We start from the raw sequence: 9350 nt of genomic DNA, 5'->3' as shown, positions 1-9350 counted from the left end.
AAACCTCTAAGAAAACATGACCATAGAACATAAGATGGGACATGGTCCCCGACGTCCTCATAAAACAAAGTAACATATATGAAATATGACTCGGCAATACTGTAGGAAGATGTGGAGCTCACCAACCCAAAGTTGATATCTGGAGGCAACCTAGAGTGGATGGTCCTCACCTCGCGTACCTACACCTGCGTGGCATGAAACACAGTGCCCCAGAAAAAAGGGGTGTCAGTACGAAGAATGTACCGAGTATGTAAGGCAGCAATGAAATATAATAATAATAAAATACTATCTCGGGAAGAGATAAGAGTCAACTTATAACTTATGACTTGCCTCTGAGGGCCGTAACATATAGAATAAATCACATCTCGTATATATAAATAAAACTACAATATAATAGTTCTAGTTACCTCTTCTATGTGACGTTGACTGCCCAACTGATCAGTGGTAACTGTCCGACTGACCGTAGCTCGGTGGTAAATGCATAACTGCCTTACGGGTGGTAAATAATAATATATAACCGCCCAACCAGTGGTAACTGTAACTGTCCGACCGCCGTAGCTCGGTGGTAAACGAACATGCATATATCACAATACTATTAATATTAACATCTTTATTATGCAAAACCAAAATACAGGAACACCTTACTTCCACTCCTCCAAGTAGCATTTAGCAACAGAAACTTTTTATTTTTCTTTTAACATATAGATTAACATAATCGACCTTCATGCATAAGCACTAAAGAAAGTTTAGCGAAACAAGGACAAATTATAATCCATCATAACCATTAGGCTGCGAAATTTCTTATGAAATTTCTTAAAAAGCCAAATTAAACTATGTCCGGATAATTAAAGTACAAAACCTAAGTGAAATCTAAAATCCTTCAATTACATGAAAGACTAAGCTTGATGATTAGTACAAATTTCCAAGCTTATTGAACTGTGTAGATCATCACAGCCTAGTGAATATACAGCACACATTCAAATGATTGACACCTTAAATGGAAGGAAGTACTTCAATATGCATGTGACGGAATCTGAATGAAAAACTTGTGTCACTTTTACAGGAATGAACAACGTAGACATCCTTAACTTCTAAGAGTAGAAAAACTTATGAAATAGCATTATATTTACGTATTGTTACTTGGATTATGCCAAAAGAAAGAAAGGATAGCCTTAACATACCTGGAGTAGGGAAAACTCTGTATAATATCCCGTTGGAGAACCCTCGTTGATTGAACTTAGAAAAAAAATCAAATTTCTGCTTTCGGAATCCTTGAACGAAATTGTGGTTGCTTCTTTGAAATTTTCAAACGAAATTTTGGCTTAGGATTTGAAATGTTGGACGAAATGGTTCTGCTTCTAACGTTTTTGGTTTTAAACCAAAGACAGAATGTAATGTTGTTTGATCTTTTATGAATTGATTACCAATTCTCTTGGATAATGCTCACAAGTCTCATAAGACTTAAATTTAAGTCATGTGTTGGTTAATTAGCCATCTGGCAAAAGTGACCAAGAGTCATTTCTTTGTCATTGTGGCTTTATGCCAAGTGGGGGTATAATTTATAATTTTTATCCACTTATTAGTTAACTTGGTAATGTCCTGTTACCCGGTAATTAATCAATTACCCACATAATTTAAAAATTACCCTAAATTACATAAAATTCTATTTTTTTAATATACTTTATACATCGTACTATCACGGCCATATTGTACCTTGTATGGTACTAGTCCATAATCATCGGGTATTATCGCTCGAACCGTATTTTATCCCAAATTGGCCACTTTCGTTTTCTTTAATTCGTGTACTCTTAATCCTTCTTAACACTTACTTATTGCTTGTTATAATTAGCGTAAATACGTTAACCTTAAGATAATCTCACCCCCGAGTCTACGTCAATTAACTGAAGACGAAACTTTTAACGTACGAAAACGCGAGATGTAACATCTTTCCCCCCTTAGAAACATTCGTCCTCGAATGTTTAAACTTGCAAGATGTACATACATATCCATCTATTATAAATGTATATATCTTCCCGGGCTAAACTTCAATGAAATAAATATCAGCCTCTCACGGGGTCGGAACGTCGTCCCTCCCTAAAACTACTTCCTAATCCTGTCATCACCTATGATTCTGTTAACCTATCTTCTAGGCGCTGACACCTATTAGTTGTAATCTTAATAACTGGGTTCATGCTTTGCTTTCAAGCTAGCCTTGGTTTCCCTTAACCCTTCAGGCGTAATGCCAACTTACTCTTACATTAATCATATTAACTGGACAATTTGCGTTAATAAGATCGAACATTACCAATAATCATAATACCTGACACATGATCCGGTGTAGCCTCTGGGTCGTGACAACCTGCCAAAGCATATATGGGATTCTGACTACCGCCGGAGCTAGATGCTCCATCCCTGCCTCTACCTCTATCAGCTAATGCCTGAGGGCCTCGCTCTTGAGGGCGTACTGAAGAGGAGGAGACTGTTATAGATCTGGTGGGTTGAACCATCCTGCCTCTATACTTCATAGGACAATCCATCATGTAATGACTAGGGTCTCCACAGGTATAGCATACATTAGATCCCTGACGACATTGTCCAGAATGAGCTCTACCGCATTGACTGCACCACGGAGGAGGTGCCCTCATCTGCGCTGAATCCCTCCGATTTTGAAAACCCGAAATTCTCGAGCCCTGACCCGATTCAGAATAGACAAATCCCTCATAATACGGCTGCTGCAACTGTTAGACACTTTCAACAGGATATGGTGACACAAGATCGCCCGGAAAATCCTCAGGTCGCCTAGCAGACTTGGCCTTCTTACGCTGACCCTCATCAGGATTCTCGTATTGCTGTCGTTTCCAATCCTCCAAATTCTGAGCATAAGCCTGGATGCGGGAAATATCCATACTATCAAGCAAAGCGGCCGTGGAGCATTCATTAATCAGGTGCGGCCTAAGTCCTACCACAAACCGATGCACTCGGTCACTCATTTCAGCCACAATCGAGGGGGCATACCTTGCCAAGGAATCAAACTGGAGACTATACTCCCGCACACTCATATTCCCCTGTTTAAGAGCCAAGAACCTGTCTAGCCTTGCTTGACGAATCTCTGTCGGCAAGTAATGACGCAAGAAAGCCCTTGAGAACTTCCCATACTGCTGGAGATGCATTTGTCCCTCTAGACAATTCCCAAGTTTCATACCACTGAACCACAACATCCCGTAATCGGTATGAGGCTAACTCTACTGACTCAGTGTATGATGCATGCATTACCATTAAAGTCCTCTGCATCCTATCAATAAAGTTTTGCGGGTCCTCATCCTTGTTGGATCTGGTAAATACTGGAGGGTCCAAGTTGATAAAGTCTCGAACTCTCGCGCTAATTACTCTGTTAATGTGACCAACACTTGTACCTACCTGGCGCTGAGCCTGAGCGGCTACCAACCTAGTCAATAACTGTACTGCACTCCGCATATCCATATCCTCATCCTGAACAATAGGTGGAGGTACTGGGTTCCTCGTCATCTCCTCGGGTGCTGACGAAATCGGAGAACTATGCGAGGGTGTCGTATTTCCCCTCGGGGCCTCACTCTAGCCCTCACTAGACATTGGTACTCTACTCATGACCTCATCTGCCACTACTTTACCCTTCTGACTAGTCGTAGCGTTCCTGGTAATAAGCATTGTTGCATATGTAAAACAAGTCAAAGGTCAAGGGCTTTGTTCCCTATGACTCTGCTCTATTGCACGATCTAATATCAAGAAGGAAGGGTAACTAGTCCCTAAATGCCCCTCTAGTTTCCTGTTTATACAACGTGGTGCACAACACATTTATAAACAAGAGTCTACTAGACACGATTTGCAGACAATCCTAGGACAAAACTGCTCTGATACCGCTTTGTCATGACCCATATTAGAGGGCCACGACTGGCACCCGGTGCCTACTCAACCGAGCGCCACGTACCTTATTCCTTTTTTTTTATAAATCTCGTCACGGGCCATGATAGGCCACATCTATATATGTAATTTACAATATTAGAACTTAACTCACGTAACTAATTCAAAAGGATTTATATAGATACATAGGGGCCGACAAGGCCGTTGACATGTCACACCTAAAGCTATACACAGGACACTGTCTGCAAAACCTCTAAGAAAACATGACCATAGCATATAAAACGGGACATGGTCCCCGACGTCCTCATAAAACAAAGTAACATATATGAAATATGACTCGGCAATACTCCAGGAAGATGTGGAGCTCACCAACCCAAAGTTGATATCTGGAGGCAGCCTACAGTGGATGGTCCTCACCTCGCCTACCTACACCTGCGTGGCATGAAACACAGCGCCCCAGAAAAAAGGTGCATCAGTACGAAGAATGTACCGAGCACGTAAGGTAGCAATGAAACATAATAATAATAAAACACTATGTCGGGAAGAGATAAGAGTCAACTTATAACTTATGACTTGCCTCTAAGGGCCGTAACATATAGAATAAATCACATATAGTATATATAAATAAAACTACAATATAATAGTTCTAGTTACCTCTTCTTTGTGACGTTAACTGCCCAACTGATCAGTGGTAACTGCCCGACCGGCCGTAGCTCGGTGGTAAATGCGTAACTGCCCTACCGGTGGTAAACAATAATATATAACCGCCCAACCGGTGGTAACTGTAACTGCCTGACCGGCCGTAGCTTGGTGGTAAACGAACATGCGTATATCACAATACTATTAATATTAACATCTTTATCATGCAAAACCAAAATACAGGAACACCTTACTTCCACTCCTCCAAGTAGCATTTAGCAACAGAAACTTTTTGTTTTTCTTTAACATATAGATTGACATAATCGACCTTCATGCATAAGCACTAAAGAAAGTTTAGTGAAACAAGGACAAATTATAATCCGCCTTATCCATTAGGCTGCGAAATTTCTTATGAAATTTCTTAAAAATCCAAATTAAACTAAGTCCGGATAATTAAAATACAAAATCTAAGTGAAATCTAAAACCCTTCAATTACATAAAAGACTAAGCTTGATGATTAGTACAAATTTCCAAGCTTATTGAACTGTATAGATCATCACAGTCTAGTAAATATACAGCACACATTCAAATGATTGACACCTTAAATGGAAGGAAGTACTTCAATATGCATGTGACGGAATCTGAATAAAAAACTTGTGTCACTTTTACAGGAATGAATATTGTAGACATCCTTAACTGCTAAGAGTAGAAATACTTATGAAATAGCATTATATTTACGTATCGTTACTTGGATCATGAAGAAAGAAGGGATAGCCTTAACATACCTGGAGTAGGGAAAACTCTATATAATATTTCTTTGGAAAACCTTCGCTGATTGAACTTAGAAAAAAAATCGAATTTCTGTCTTCTGAATCCTTGAACGAAATTGTGGTTGCTTCTTTGAAATTTTCAAACGAAATTTTGGCTAAGGATTTGAAATGTTGGACGAAATGGTTCTGCTTCTAACGTTTTTGGTTTTAAACCAAAGACAGAATGTAATGTTGTTTGATCTTTTATGAATTGATTACCAATTCTCTTGGATAATGCTCACACGTCTCATAAGACTTAAATTTAAGACATGTGTTGGCTAATTAGCCATCTGGCAAAACTGACCAAGAGTCATTTCTTTGCCATTGTGGTTTTATGACGTGGGGGGTATAATTTATAATTTTTATCCATTTATTAGTTAACTGGGTAATGTCCTGTTACCCGATAACTAATCAATTATCCGCATAATTTATAAATTGCTATAAATTACATAAAATTCTACTTATTTTTAATATACTTTATACATCGTACTATTACGGGCATATGGTACCTTGTATGGTACTAGTCCATAATCATCGGGTATTATCGCTCGAACCGTATTTTATCCCAAATTGGCCACTTTCAACAAAACTCGTTTTCTTTAATTCGTGTACTCTTAATCCTTCTTGACACTTACTTATTGCTTGTAATAATTAGCGTAAATACGTTAACCTTAAGATAATCTCACCCCCGAGTCTACGTCAATTAACTGAAGACAAAACTTTTAACGTACGAAAACGCGAGATGTAACATCCTTCCCCCCATAGAAACATTCGTCCTCGAATGTTTAAACTTGCAAAATTTACATACATATCCATCTATTATAAATGTGTATGTCTTCCCGGGCTAAACTTCAATGAAACAAATATTAGGCTCTCACGGGGTCAGGACGTCGTCCCTCCCTAAAACTACTTCCTAATCCAGTCATCACCTATGATTCTATTAACCTATCTTCTAGGCGCTCACACCTATTAGTTTTAATCTTAATAACTAGGTTCATGCTTTGCTTTCAAGCTAGACTTGGTTTCCCTTAATGTCACGACCCTAAACCCGGACCCAGTCGTGATGGCGCCTCTCGTGAAGACAAGGCTAGCCGACACATTCCCATTTCATTTAATGCAATCAAAATAATAAATATTAAGTCTTTAACATGATAAAATCCCAAAATAAGTAGTGAACAGTATGATTTTGCGGAATTTAAACCAATACTGCCCGACATCGGGGTGTCACCAGTTATGAGCATCTAACATATTACTACAAGTATGAAAGTCTACTCCACTACTACATAACCAAAATAGAAGGAAATAAGATGGAGGGAGAATGCACTGGGATGTGAATCGCCGACAGCTACCTAGTGAATCTCCGGAAATCTGCTGGACAGCTCTTAACCCTCGCTAGCAGGACCTATAGCGCCCGAATCTCCAGACAGGGGTGCAGGGAGTAAAGTGAGTACTCCAACTCAGTGAGTAATAACAATAAATGAAGACTAAGTGATATAAAATCACGTTAAACACAACAATAACCTATAAGAGGCAGGATAAAAATATGTAAAAATAATTAAACAGTGAAATCCCATAAGGCACCTTTTAATCAGTTACACAATTAAAGGAAATGCAGCTAGAAAAGGTAAACACATAAGAACCGCCCCTCGGGCACAATAACAACAGAATCTGCCCCTCGTGCAATATCACAGAACAATACTATCCCCTCGGGCTATATCTCATATCACAATGGGTACCCGCATTCACTGGGGGTGTACAGACTTCGGGAGGGCCCCTTAGGGCCCATGCGCACAATCAAGCCATCTCGTGGAATCATAAACAGGCTCTCGGCCTCATATCAATCACAAGCCACCTCGTGGCGTACAATCTCAGGCCCTCGACCTTATTATCATAATCAGTATATCACCGCTGCGGCGTGTAGCCCGACCCAAAAGTAATCTCATAATACAGGCCCTCGGCTACTCAGTCAGAATCTCATAAGCCCCTCGGGCAACAGTAAACATGATGCTTAGCTCAAAATATCTTTTAAAATATCATTTAAAGTGTTTAAAATAGAGTAACATGGCTGAGTTTTGAAAACAGTAAAATATGGCATGACTGAGCACAAGTATGAATTAAAACAGTGAGGAAAAATATTAGTAAAGATCCCCTAAGGGCCCAAACAGTTGGCACGAAGCTCAAATATGGCATTTAGCTCGAAACATAACAATATCAAACAATTAGCTATCAAATACGCAGTAAAACAGTTATTGCACAACCCCACGCTCGTCACCTAGCGTGTGCATCACCTCAACATAGCCTAACGCTATGAAATCCGGGGTTTCGTACCCTCAAGACGACATTTAAAATTATTACTCACCTCAATGCGGACCAAAATCTAGCTCGCAATGCTTTTGCCCCTCGAATCGGCCTCCGGATGCTCCGAATCTACCAAAAATCAGAACGTAATCACCAAAATATGCTTAAGGGACAAAGCTTGCTCGAAAATAATTGAAAAACAATGCAAATCCCGAAATTAACCAAACCCGACCCCCGAGCCCACGTCTCAGAATTCGATAAATTTTACGTCATTAGATTCCTTATCTCCCCACGAGTTCATACATATCAAAAGTTCCAAAATCCGACCGCAAATGGTCCTTCAAATTCTCAATCAAAGGCCTAAGTTTCCAAGCCCTAGTTTCTCAAATTCTAACCTTAATTACAGCTCTAACCCGTGAATTAATACCATAGAAACGAATTTTCATAGTCCAAGACCTTACCTCAATGAAGTCTCCTTGAATTCCCTCTCCAAATTCGCCCAAATCTCCAAAATCGTGTTTAAAAATGGTGAAACCCTCTGAAAATCACGAAGGAAGAAATATAAACATTCTGACCCAGGCTTTCCGCACCTGCAGTCCAGAGGTCGCACCTGCATGACCGCTTCTGCGGTCCCAAGCGTCGCACCTGCGGTTTCCACTTAAACGGCCAGAAATCGCATCTGCGATGCTCACTCCGCACCTGCGCCATCGCAGGTGCGGTCAATCAACCGCTTCTGCAGTCACAGCCTTCCTAGGCCTCTTCCGCTTCTGCGACTTGTCACCTGCATCTGCGGGGTCGCACCTGGGATCCTTCAACCGCAGATGCGGTTATGACAGCAACCAAAAGGCTTCAGCTCTAAAACTCAATTCCAAACCTTCCGTCAACCATCCGAAATAACCTCGAGGCCCCCGGTACCTCAACCAAAAGCACCAACAAGTCTTATACTACCATACAAACTTATACCAACCTTCAAGACACCTCAAACAACCTCAAAACCACCAAAACACATCGAATTCAAGCCTAAGGTTCTAAAATCTTCCGCATTCCGCTTTTGATCAAAAAGTATACCAAACCACGTCCGAATGACCTGAAATTTCGCGCACACACACCCCAAATGAAATAACGGAGCTACTGCAACTTCCGAAATTCCGTTCCGACCCCTATATCAAAATCTCACCTATAAACTGGAAAACGCCAAAAACTCAATTTCGCCAATTCAAGCCTAAATCTACTCCGGACCTCCAAAACACATTTCGATCACGCTCCTAAGTCTCAAATCATCTCCCGAAGCTATCCGAACCTTCGGAACTCATGTCTGAGCCCTCTAACACAACTTTTCCAACTTAAGCTTTCTTAAAAGAGATTAAATGTCTCAAACCTTCTCAAAACCTTTCCGAATCCGAGCCAACCAACCCAATCACATATAAAACCGATAAATAAAGCAATAAGAAGCAAAAATGGGGGAAACGGGGCGGTAACTCATAAACGACCGGCCCGATCGTTACATCCTCCCCCTCTTAAACAAACGTTCGTCCTCGAACGAGTCAAGCAATATACCTAAAGCCTCAAATAGGTGAGGATATCTGCTCCGCATCTCTCGCTCGGTCTCCCAGGTAGCCTCCTCCACGGGCCGACTTCTCCACTGCACTTTCACTGAAGCTATAGCTTTTGATCTCAACTTCCGAACCTGGCGCTCCAAAATAGCTG

This window comes from Nicotiana attenuata, unplaced genomic scaffold, assembly GCF_001879085.1.
Source record: "Nicotiana attenuata strain UT unplaced genomic scaffold, NIATTr2, whole genome shotgun sequence".
In the NCBI taxonomy this organism is placed as follows: domain Eukaryota; kingdom Viridiplantae; phylum Streptophyta; class Magnoliopsida; order Solanales; family Solanaceae; genus Nicotiana; species Nicotiana attenuata.
Note: the sequence above shows the minus strand (reverse complement) of the source record.